This window comes from Pelobates fuscus, chromosome 6 (genome assembly GCF_036172605.1).
Source record: "Pelobates fuscus isolate aPelFus1 chromosome 6, aPelFus1.pri, whole genome shotgun sequence".
In the NCBI taxonomy this organism is placed as follows: domain Eukaryota; kingdom Metazoa; phylum Chordata; class Amphibia; order Anura; family Pelobatidae; genus Pelobates; species Pelobates fuscus.
Window position 1 is genome coordinate 229,693,246 of NC_086322.1, and position 13,351 is coordinate 229,706,596.

Sequence of the window (13,351 nt, forward strand, 5' to 3'; positions counted from 1 at the left end):
TAGCACCTGGGGAGCTGGGGGGGTGCCGTTGATGTGGAGCAAGACGCAGCAGTAGAAGAGGACTCAGCCGAGGAGGTTATGGAAGAGGATGGAGTAGGAGGAGTAGAGGAGATGGCAGCAGGCCTGCCTGCAAGTCGTGGCGGTGTCACCAACTCCTCTGCAGAGCCACGCATTCCATGCTTAGCAGCCGTCAGCAGGTTTACCCAATGCGCAGTGTAGGTGATATACCTGCCCTGACCATGCTTTGCAGACCAGGTATCAGTGGTCAGATGGACCCTTGCCCCAACACTGTGTGCCAGACATGCCATTACTTCCTTTTGCACAATCGAGTACAGGTTTGGGATTGCCTTTTGTGAAAAGAAATTTCTGCCGGGTACCTTCCACTGCGGTGTCCCAATAGCTAAAAAATTTTTGAACGCCTCAGACTCCACCAGCTTGTATGGTAAAAGCTGGCGGGCTAATAGTTCGGACAAGCCAGCTGTCAGACGCTGGGCAAGGGGGTGACTTTCTGACATTGGCTTCTTACACTCAAACATGTCCTTGACAGACACATGACTGTGGGCAGATGAGCGGGAACTGCTCAAGGCGGGAGACGGAGTGGCGGATGGTTGAGAGGGGGCAAGGAGGACAGCAGTGGTTGACGTGGCTGAAGATGCTGGACCAGAAGGAGGATGGCGGCTTAGAGTAGGCGTGCTGCTTGTACTCATGTGTTGATCCCATAGGCGTTTGTGATGTGAGATCATGTGCCTACGCAAAGCAGTTGTACCTGGGTGGGTGTTGGACTTCCCACGACTCAGTTTCTTTTGGCACAGGTTGCAAATGGCATCGCTGTTGTCAGAGGCAGACACACAAAAAAAATTCCACACTGCTGAGCTCTGCAATGACGGCATTCTGGTGGTGGACACAGCATGCGTTGATTGGCGTGCTGTTGGGCTGACCCCGGGTGCCGATGCATGCTGTCTGACTGTGCCACTAGCTCCTTGCGACGACCTCCCCCTGCTTCCAATTCGTCTCCTCCTCTCTGTCTCCCCATCTGAACTTTCGCCCTGTTCTTCTTCTTGCCGAGCGGGCACCCACATGACATCCATGGACGCATCGTCATCATCAACCGCTTCACTTGTATCTGACAACTCGGCAAAGGAAGCAGCAGCGGGTACAACATCATCATCATCACACCATACGTCCATGTGTAATGCTGCCTGCCTGAGACATATCCCTGTTATCTACATCCTCTGGCAATAATGGTTGCGCATCACTCATTTCTTCAAACGGATGTGTGAATAACTCCTCTGACATACCAAGTAAAGCGGCTGTGGTGCTAGTTTTGGTGGTGGCGGCAGGCGGGTGAGTGGTATCTTGAGAGGTGCCTGAAGCTAAGCTGGAGGAGGATGGTGCATCAAGGTTCCGAGCGGAGGCTGTAGAAGATTGGGTGTCCTGTGTTAGCCAGTCAACTATGTCCTCAGAACTTTTCAAGTTCAGGGTACGTGGCCTCTGAAAACTGGGCATTATTCTAGGGCCAAAGGGAATCACAGCACTACGACCACGATGGCCCCTGTGGGGTGGCCTGCCTCTGCCTCTCATTTTTTGGGGGATTAGTGGTACTATGCGTGCAAGCTACTGTGAGACTAGATATGTCTGCAGAGTACACGCTGTAGGCCTGACACACCCGCTTGAAGACAACTAACTGCTATTCAATCTATAACAGTGAAGCAATTTATTTTTTTTAAATGCACGCTATTGTGACACCAGAAATAAGTGGCAATGTGCACTGGCAGAGGTTGGCAGAGCAAACGCTGAAGGCCTGAAACACCCGCTTTAAGGACACTGGAAACCTTTTTTTCTTTGTAAAAGCACGCTATAGAGACACCAGATATGAGTGGTGGCACTGGGAAAATGGGCACAGTATCCACTGTATTGTAGTCGTTGCTGCTGGCCCAGTAGTAATGGGACTAAGCGCAGGACTTCTCTTTTTGTATTTGTATTTACTTTGTATCACACAGCCTGGTTACAATGCTGCTGCCCATCCCATGTGTTCCCTATTAAGGGTTAATAAGTATAGGGGTGTATATAAAAAATACCCCTTTCTGTCTCATTAGAGATCTTTGCCAGAAGCTCAAGGAAGCAGGCTGAAGGGTCAGTGTTAGGACCCGCTTAGGGGGGTCTGCCTTGACGTTGGCAGGCTGGCATTCCCTCCAATGGCCATTGGAGCAACTAAATGACCTCCATTTGTCGAAATATACATAGGGATTAAGGAGAAAGCGCAAGTAACATTTTCTTTTCTTTGGTTTTTACTATATATAGGGGCTGATGTGTATTGTAGTCGTTGCTGCTGGCCCAGTAGTAATGGGACTAAGTGCAGGACTTCTTTTTGTAACAGTATCCACTGAGCCTGACACAGAAGCTGGCAAACAACTAACTGCTCTTCTTCAATTTATTACAGTGAAAAACTTTTTTTGGTTTTAAATGCAAGCTTAAGCTATTGTGACACCAGCAGTGAGTGAGTGGTGGCACTGGGCAAATGGGCACAGTATGCACTGTGAGCCTGACACAGAAGCTTGCAGGCAGGCAACTGCAATTACATTACATTACATTACAAAAAAAAAAAAAAAAAGGAGACTGATGTTCTAGCTCTAGCTTTTTGGGGTGCTGTTCTTACAGCAGAGATCAGATGAGTCCTTCAGGATTGTAGTGGACACTGAATACCCTAGCCTAGCTATCAATTTCCCTATCTAATCAGCAGCAGCTACACTTTCCCTCCTCTCACTGAGCATGCAGCTTCAGAATGAATCTAAAATAGATGCTGGGAGGGAGGTGGGAGGGTGTGGAAGGGAGGGTCTGCTGCTGATTTGCTGGAATGTGTCTGCTGACCGTGAGGCACAGGGTCAAAGTTTGCTCAATGATGACGAATAGGGGGCGGATCGAACCGCCCATGTGTTCGCCCGCGGCGGCGAATGCGAACACGCTATGTTCGCCGGGAACTATTCGCCGGCAAACAGTTCGGTACATCACTACTTATATGTATTATATATGCTTTCCCTGCCGATACTTCAGCTTAACCAGTAGTTTCTGTCACTATCCCAGTTTGGAATTACTACACATTCTTTGCATACTCCCTCAGTAGCAACAAAGTGATACTTTTATTGCCTACCTTTACCAGAAGGTTGGGTGTCAGACAGAATAAGAGATACAAACGGCAATCAAGGAGTGTATATATATATATATATATATATATATATATATATATTTTTGTTTTCTCACTTTGTTTCCCGGAAGGTCTATCAATTTATATTTGCATGATTGTACTTTATTTTTCACTGTGTGATACCTTAGACATTCTCTTCTCCCACCTTTTTTTTTTTTTTAAAGTATAAGCATTAAAAAAGTTTTAAAATTGATAAATTCATTTTTTTCATTTATTGATATATGTATGCAATGTTCTAGTTCTCTTCTAATTCGTATTTACCAAGGGTTACTCCCTTATTAAGCCTACATCATTGAGCTCACTTTCCTTTTTTTATTTTTTTTGAGGCGCTTGAATAGTTGGAGTCAGATAATTATATACAATATTAGAATTAGGTATTTTAGCCTATGCCTTAAGAGCAAAATTATTGTTGAACTTAAGTTTACAATATTTACATTATGTGCTGTAATAGTGAATTTGTAGGTATTTCAAGTTATGAATATTTTATATATAGACAAATTTACCTTATAAAAGGGCCAACCAGTGGTAGTTTCTCATGGAAGTATAGCTAAATCTGCTCTTCTTAAAAAGTTAATTTGGGTTCGCGCTTTAAAATGCAACTTTCTGTCTATAGTACATGTTAAAGGCACTCTGCCACTAAAAAAATACTTAGGCGAGTATAGAGAATACACTGTTAAATGTTTATTTTCTAGTCAAATATTTTATTTTTATACATGTTTTATAACATAAGAATAAAATATAACATTTAATGTAGCTTTGACAATGCCATTTATTCAAGGCAGCCTTTGAGGAAACATTTGTATATTCTAATAGAGCCTTCATACACCACATAAATCTTTGGCTAGGGTAAATAGGTTACATTTTTCGCTTTGGACAGGAAGTGTGGACAATCTTTTACAGTTCAAGGACTGTTATCTGAATACTACTCTCTTTCACGTTGAAATTGGATTCAAGTCGAATGCACTTTCTTGATATTGCAATAAAGGCAAATGAAAGTAACATTTGATGCTTTGCAGAAACCCACTGACAGGGTTTCATTTCTGCACGATAGTTCATTTCATCCATTAATGACGATTTGTTTGAACAGGACGTACTGTGTCTTCTATTGTCCTGTCTTCTATAGGATATGATGCTAGGATATTGACTGAGTACAAGGATCAAGCCAAGTCTCTTACAATTAAACAGTTGTTACAGAAGAGGGTGAGGGGTGTGACCTAATGCATCCCATGTGTGACCATATATGAAAGGGCATGTGAAAAAATGTAGACATATGGCTGATGGCACCAGTAGGTATGTACCGTTCAGCCATTGTATTAACTAAATGTTATTACTGGTCACCATTTTGTACACGTCACTTTGTAGCGAAAAATCAGTTTCCCAGTTGCGTTATACAATTCTACAGATGTTAAAACGTCCCAGGAGGGAGGTTCAAGGGAAGATTTTTGAAGCAACAGGAGCTGTATTGGATGTACGAACTGCAAACACTTCATTAGAAGGGCCTTGATGAGGAGTGGGATTTCTCTCCATGTTGTAAATAGCATAGTTTTTACCTTCTGTGTGTATGGGATTCTGTATCACTTGTTTCTTTGTATTTTTCAATTCTAGGTGATTTCTTGGTGTAGGTTATTTTTTTACATGGATTTTTTCATTTGCAAATGGAGTGATGACGGGCTAATTATGCGGCTAGATTTCAACATGTGTTTTCTTACGCTGGATATGGATTGTTGTGCAATAGCTTATGTCAAAATGTTGTCCATGTTCTACTGATTCTGACTGATTAGACGTTTGTCATAATGCACTTAGAATTATAGGACTTCTTAAATTGTCAGATGGTTTAAAAACGGTATGCATTTGCCATTTTTTAAAGATATTTCTGTTACCTCTTCTGAGAACGTAAATTTCAGTATTTTTCAAGGGAATTACAGAAAAGAAATATCAAATATAGATGGGCAATCCTTATACAGATTCTCTTTCAACATGGACAGATTATCATTGACCGGACGAGGACAGACAATTATTACTCTTACTAAATCCAGAGGACCCTAAAACACCAAAACCTTGAGAAGAGATGTGCAAGGTGGTCCAAATGTGTAATTTTACTACATATTCATAGGTTTGCGATTTTAGACGTACCTGATTTGTTAATTGGTTTTGTGATAATGACGACAACCTTTTAATATGTGGATTACACATAGATTATACAAACCTATCCAGATGGTTATACACTACTTGATAGAAATTCTTTTTCCTGAGACAATAGGTCATACATTGCTGCTGTGACTTAATTGTTACAAGTTGACACTATGGTTCATTAGAAACAAGTGCATTTACAACTGGGGACTAACTACCTGTGAATGAAGTGCATGTTAAAGATAAAAGATATAAAAAGGAGAACTTTACATTTTATATTCTGCTAAACATTTTTGAAAGGTTCCTTTTTTCTCCTTGCTTATTCATGCAGATATGTGCGGAAAGAGAAGTAGCCTTACACACACACACACTTAATTTTTTTGGAAGGGACTTTGAAACTCTTTCTATTCAAGAGTCCCTCTAATTGCATATTTTTATATTTTTGACCCAATTTGTTAAGTCTCAATTTTTTTTTTATTCATACACCAATGTTTTGCAAGACATAATTGATGTAAAATTAAGTTTAAGGTTTGTCTACACATTGCTTGGAGTGTTTGATGCTGCTCAACTGCTGTGGGTAACAAGCTACTATATAGATCAAACATTTAAATCCTTAGGAGTTCCATTCTATGCTGGTTTCCGGAATCTCTTGTTTGGATTTTTAAATGTAGGCAACACCATTATCTAAAAAGATTTTCAGATGCTTTTATAATGATTAATGAAAAAGTGGTCTACCAGTGCACCCAATGCCACCTCTCTGAAGTCAGAATCACCTGCCAAGAGCTTCCGGTAGCTTCAAAGATAGTCCTGTAAGGAATTTAGGTAAACCCAACACGCAGTCTTTGTCACGATTCGGGGAACCAAACACGCTAACACACACACAGAAAAGGTGCTGTACCGGACCTTAGAGTGGCCAGGCTAAGCACACATAGAATAGTCAGGAGACAAGCCGAGTAAGGGGAACCAGAAGACAGAATAACGAGAAACAAGCCGAGGTCAAAGGGTAGGAGAAAGTCACAAAGTCAGATTAACAAGCCAGAGAGTACGTAACCAGAAGCACAAGTCTCAGTAGCAATACTAGCAAGCAAAGACCACAACAGGGCACTGAGGGACAGGAAAGGTAAGTATATAAACCCTGTGGTTAATTCTGATTGGATAACTTCCAATCAGAATTAACAATCACACGTGGGAGATATCTATACCTCCCACTGTGATTGTCATATTGTGTCTTTAACGCCGGGTCACGTGGCTGACCCCGGCGTTTGCATACATGCGCGGTCTCCCAGCGTGCAGCGTTATACATGCTGCCGCCGGGAGACGAGAAGGAGGATGCGAGCGGCGTCCAAGGCTGTGAGGACGCCGCTCGCCAACAGGCATAGGAAGGGGAGACCGTGACAGTCTTTAAATTATAATATAGCTCTAAACGTATACCGGACCTTAGAGTGGCCGGGCTTAACGTACAGAAGACAGAGAATGGTCAGGGGCAAGCTAAAAAAAATTAAGAAAAACAGAAATCAGGAAAAGCAAGGAGCAGCAGCAAAGTCAAGGAGTATGGTTAGGAGAATAGTCAATAATAGCCAAGATCCAAACCAATAAGAGATATAACGCACTATTAGGAACTAATACAAAACCACAACAGGGTGTAGTCCTGAGCCCTAGCAGAGTCACACTGGCTGGTGTTTGAAACGCTGAAGACCATGAGAAGGTCTACAAATAGCAGGCAAGAGCCAAAGTGCCCTTTATATTGCAACAGATATAGAACAGAGACACCTTTTCTCACAATACGTCCCGTGCAGGCCTCTCCATTCTGCAAAAGACCGGTTTGTCTTCTGCTCATAAAGACTTCTCTAGAGCTTTGATGTTGATATCAAACTCCCTTCTCTGCTTCACTAGGCCTTAAAAGGCATATAGACTAAACTGCTATTATCCTTTCTTTCCTCTATTCCCCTATAACTCACTTCCTCTCCACCAGCTGCACACTGTCCTATCAGCCTATTTTCTTTCTGTGTATAGAATGCATATTACATTTTGTGTAATTGTACCCCATTCTACTTAGAATTGTAAGCCTGACCACACTCCATTCCTGCACATCCACCTTGTCTTGTAGTTCTAACTATTGTATAGAACTGAGTAATGTGGACAGTTTATAAAATAATAATAAAATGACATAATTACCCCCATCACTGGATACAAAATAATAAACATCCTGAAGTGGTTAATAATCACTACTACACAAACACCCCTCAATTACATTCTGTTCTCCCTTTTAAATGTACAGCAAATCTTTGGGGGGAATCAAAACCTTTTAAAATGAACTAATTTACACTTAGATAAGCATTCCACTCTCTCCATGAAGCCTTTGCAGACTAGCACGCTAAAGAAGCAACAATTGCTGCAGCCTAATCATGCCACGTTAACCACGGTCGGCTGATCAATCCCACTGCCCAACGACTGCGTAGAAACTATAGTCGTAAAGCTCCTTATGGCTCCGCCTCTTGCGTAACAGCGCCTGCGTACATGGCTTGGAGAATACGCGCGCACGCGCATCTGTAGCAACAAAAACGCGATCACGCTTTACCAAGAGCGCATGCGCGGTAAAAGGCCCACTGTGCACATGACCCTTGCTCTTTGACCGCACTGCGCATGCGCGGATTTAAATACCGCTACAGATCTGGACAAGGGTCAGGATATAGAGAATCCGGGACAGCGGTAACACAGATCGATAAGGTCTTTACCGGATTGGGACAGTTGTCAAGTATGCGATGTTTTTTTATTAAATATATTTTATTATAACTTACACAACTGTGTCATTGTATTTAATTGTGTAAGGCTAATATTTTAACAGTGATGACATCTTCTAGACTTATATCAGTGTATGAATTGTATGTACAGTGTACCAATCCAGTATTGCTTTGGTGAGCCTGCAAACAACGTGCATACATCAGCACTTGTAAATCAAATGTACACACACTCACTCCACCCCCACCCCGATGGTATTTAAATAAACAATTCCACACCATGTCATTATACTGATTATGGGCGTCAGATGATGTCACCACTTTTTAGCTAGTATATTATTGTCATTTCCTACTTGGTGTACTCAGTTTTTTTGTTGTGTAAGCAACTGAGTAATCTAATGGGTTGTTCGTTTTTTTGTTTTTTTTTTTATATATTCTTTTTTTTTTGTTGTGCATAGTTACAGCATGGATATTTCAGTTTACAAGATTTGAAGACACAAAAATTGGTATCCAGCCTAAAATATGTTATGCTGCACTTTTTTTTGTAAATGTAAAACAAGAGTATAAACAAAATAAGCATTAATAATAAGAAGCATATCTTAAAGGACCACTATAGTGCCAGGAAAACATACTCGTTTTCCTGGCACTATAGTGCCCTGAGGGTGCCCCCACCCTCAGGGACCCCCTCCCGCCGGGCTCTGGGGAGAGGAAAGGGGTTAAAACTTACCTTTCTCCAGCGCTGGGCGGGGAGCTCTCCTCCTCTGATCCTCCTCCTCTCCTCCCATTCGGCTGAATGCGCACGCGCGGCAAGAGCTGCGCGCGCATTCAGCCGGTCTCATAGGAAAGCATTATCAATGCTTTCCTATGGACGCTTGCGTGCTCTCACTGTGATTTTCACAGTGAGAATCACGCAAGCGCCTCTAGCGGCTGTCAGTGAGACAGCCACTAGAGGATTAGGGGGAAGGCTTAACCCATTTATAAGCATAGCAGTTTCTCTGAAACTGCTATGTTTATAAAAAAATGGGTTAACCCTAGCTGGACCTGGCACCCAGACCACTTCATTAAGCTGAAGTGGTCTGGGTGCCTAGAGTGGTCCTTTAACATAGACTGAAGAAACAAATAGGTGCATGCATAGGTTACTGTACTTCTGCTAAGTTGCTGGGTACGTGCCTGGCAATTAGATTGAAAGATATGCAAAAAGTGATAGATGGTGAGTGAGCTAAGAAAAGGAAATAAATCATGTAAAGACTCAGGGCCGGTGCAAGAATTTTTAGGTACACAGGCGGAGATGCATTTTGCCGCCCCATCACTCCCTTGATGTATACAGAGGTGCCACTTACAAACACAAAGATTATTGCTTTGGACTGTGTTTTCCTCATTTACCTTGATCCTGGGCATTAAAATTCACAGTATTATGTGTTGTGGATGAGTTAATTCCAGAGATCCACAGCAAAAAAAAAAAACGTATTTTTTGAGTGTATCACAAATCGTTAATGTGCATAGTAGATTATTACAGAGCTCCACACCTATAAAATGTATGTGCATTTTGTATAACACTATAACAGAGCTCCACTATAATAAACCTCATAATAATGTGATGTGCTGTGTTTTGGTCTGTGTGTGATATGTTTCATGTGCATGTGTTGGCTGTGTGTAGTGGGTGCTCAATGCATATAATAATAAAAAAGATGTTTTACCTCTACTCCTGTTTACATTTTTTTTGTATGGAGGGAGCTAAATTCCCTGGTGGCCAGGTGGTAAAACACATGTCCTGTACTTATGACTGGTTCACTGCAGACCCCTCCTTCTAGTCTGGTGCTTGTTATGAGTCAAAGTTCAGGCTAGGAATCCCAGTGTGAGTGCATTGACTCTATAACTGGGCACCAAAACCATGAGACAGTAATTATAATAGTCTGCACCAGGCACAGGTGCATGCCATGCACTCCACCTACGGCTCACAAGGAATTACATTTTTATTTATTAAATTGTTGATCTTGTAATATATTGAAAAAAAAAATGTAAACAAAGGGAACAAAATGCTAGAGAGACGGGGCATTACAGTGACACTAGGGAGATAGAGTAACAAAGGGTTGGGGGACAGATAGTAACAGGGAATTATGTGGCAAAGTGATACAGGGCTAGGGGTGTAGAGTGACAAGTGATAGCAGGGTTGGGGGATTAGGGGGACAGAGTGACAGGGCTAGGCAGACAAGGGATTAGGGAGACAGAGTGACACAGGACTAGGGGGCAGGGTATTAGGAGGACAGATTAGCACAGGGCTATGAGGGCAGGGGATCAGGGGGACACAGGGCTAGGGGGACAACGTGATACATGTCTAGGGAAGCAGTGTATTAGAAGGAGAGAGTGACACAGGGTTTATTGGGCAGGAGATTAGGGGAAAGAGTGACAGAGGGCTAGGGGGACAGTGACCCATGGCTAGGAAGCAGGGGGACAGTGACACAGAGCTACGGCGGCAGGGGATTAGGGAGGCAAAGTGACATAGTAATAGGGAGCAGTGATTAGGGGAACAGAGTGACACAGGGCTGTGGGCAGGGGATTAGGGGAACAGTGACCCATTGCTAGGGGGCAGGGAGACAGTGACACAGGGCCAGGGAGGCAGGGAATTAGAGCTACAATGACACAGGGCTAGGGTTACAGAGTGACACAGGGCTACGGGGGGCATGGGATTATGAGGGCAGAGTGACATAGTAATAGGGGGCAGGGATTAGGGGACAGAGTGACATTGTAATTGGAGGCAGGGATTAGGGGGACATAGTGACACAGGGCTAGGGGGCAGGGGGACAGAGTGACACAGGGTTAGGGGATTAGTGGGCCAGTGATACAGGTCTAGGGGGCTGGGGGATATAGTGACAAAGGCCTAGAGTGCAGAGGTTTAGTGGGGCAGTTACACAGACCTAGGGGGCAAGAGGACATAGTGACACAGGGCCAGGCGGGAGGGGGACATAGTTACACAGGCCTAGGGGGCAGGGGGACATAGTGGCACAGGGCAGTGACACAGGCCTAGGGGGACAGTGACAAAGGGCAGTGACACAGGACCGGGGGGGGGGCAGAGTGACACAGGGCAGGGGATTAGTGAGGCTGTGACACAGGCCTAGGGGGCAGGGGGGACAGAGTGATACAGGGCTAGGGGGACAGAGTGATACAGGGCTAGGGGGGCAGAGTGACAGGCCTAGGTGGCAGGGGATTAGTGGGCCAGTGACACAGGCCTAGGGGGTAAGGGGACATAGTGACACAGGGCTAGGGGGACAGAGTGATACAGGGCTAGGGAGAGGGACAGTGACACAGGCCTAGGGGGCAGGGGATTAGTGGAAGTGACACAGGCCTAGGGGGACAGTGACACAGGCCTAGGGGGCAGGGGATTAGTGGGGCTGTGCCTAGGGGGCAGGAGGACATAGTGACACAGGGCTAGGGGGACAGAGTGATACAGGGCTAGGGGGAGGGACAGTGACACAGGCCTAGGGGGAAGGGGATTAGTGGAAGTGACACAGGCCTAGGGGGACAGTGACACAGGCCTAGGGGGCAGGGGATTAGTGGGGCTGTGCCTAGGGGGCAGGAGGACATAGTGACACAGGGCTAGGGGGACAGAGTGATACAGGCCTAGGGGGACAGTGATACAGGCCTATGGGGGACAGTGATACAGGCCTATGGGGGACAGTGACACAGGCCTATGGGGGACAGTGACACAGGCCTAGGGGGACAGTGACACAGGCCTAGGGGGACAGTGACACAGGCCTAGGGGGACAGTGACACAGGCCTAGGGGGCAGGGGATTAGTGGGGCAGTGCCTAGGGGGCAGTGGGACATAGTAAATCAGGGCTAGGGGGCAGTGACACAGGCCTAGGGGGGCAGTGATACAGGCCTAGGGGGCAGGGGATTAGTGGGGCAGTGCCTAGGGGGCAGGGGGGCATAGTGACACAGGACTGGGGGGGGGCAGAGTGACACAGGGCAGGGGATTAGTGGGTCTGTGACACAGTGCTAAGGGGATTAGGGGTACAGTGAGACAGGGCTAGGGGGAGTAGATTAGGGGTACAGTGACACAGGGCTAGGGGTGAGGGGATTATTGGGACAGACTGAAACAGGGCTAAGAACAAAGTGACACACAGCTAGAGGGATGGGGTAATGAGGGGGTTAATTTAAACATCTGACATGCCGCTCTCCTTACCTGCTCACTGGTGATGCTGCCGGGCCCATCAATAGCTCTGTGTGTGTCCTGTCCAGGTACAGCAGTGACTCAATGCAGGGAAGCTGCACACTGGGCCTGAGCTCAGTTCAACTGAGACCGCCGGGGAGTTGGAATGCAGGGAGGAGGAAGCCCCGCCCATCAGACTCCTCTGACATATCAGAGCAGCACTGGGAACCAGGCAGCAAATCAGGAGCAGGAAATATTTTTAATATGCGAGTCACAGGCAAAGGGCCCAGGATTCGGATTTTTGCACCCCCCCTCGTGTTGCGCCCTAAGGCGGCCGCCTGTGCCGCCTTATGGACGCGCCGGCCCTGTAAAGACTCAGTGGTGAAAGTTCAGGATGACATAAACCGCTGGAGCCTCAAGAAGCTTAGAATTTTGATCATGCTTATTACAGTCACTTTAAACGAGGAGACTACATGTATGTGCAGATTAGGAACAGAATCCGACCTCCAACTTTCTATATCACTGGTAGGTATGTTGACAAAGTCCCAGCATAGAAAGGTGTCCAGCTCAGACCGCCCCAGCGGCTCTTCCGAGGCTCCATCGAGTGCCCCCAGACCCGATCCTCTGATATGCCGCGATCGGTATTCCCGAAAAGGCTCACCTCTCACTGACGAGCCACTCTCCTTGGAGCAGGTTTGTGATGGGGAGCTCTACCCCACGGGGTTCGAGACCCGGGTAAGTGGATGCAGGACCTAGACACAAGCTCAGCGTTGCGATTGGACTGCGTGGGTCAGAGTGAATAATAGGAGCCACAGTGATCCCCCTTCGTCGGCTAGGAAGTAAAGCTGATTCTGTATGGGCTGTGGTGTCAGCCATCTTGGATGTCAATATTTGGTGAGTATACAGGCCCCTTTGATGACAGCTTTGGAGCCCTCCAGTGGGGACCGGGATAACCCCCACCGGCCCAAAGGGGGGGGGGGGGCAGGAAGATGGTATAGAAAGCGCCACTGCACAGCACTCAGGCATGAGAGAGAAAAGCGGCGGCCGTCCACTATGCTCCCAGCCCAAGTAGGCCGCAGAATTTGCAGTGGTTCGTAGTAGTTCCAAGTCACCAGATTTAAAGGAGTTCTGG

General features: G+C 45.6%; 1 protein-coding gene across 2 annotated transcripts in view; it reads left to right on the forward strand.

Annotated features, from left to right (window-relative positions):
* Positions 1–7,984: 7,984 nt before the first annotated feature.
* PAQR3 (progestin and adipoQ receptor family member 3) overlaps positions 7,985–13,351 on the forward strand; it is a 41,726-nt gene continuing 36,359 nt past the window's right edge. For both annotated transcript variants that reach the window (XM_063425367.1, XM_063425366.1), the window contains exon 1: positions 7,985–8,087. The gene's annotated coding sequence lies outside the window, so the exon portion shown is untranslated. The remainder of the gene's footprint in view (positions 8,088–13,351) is intronic.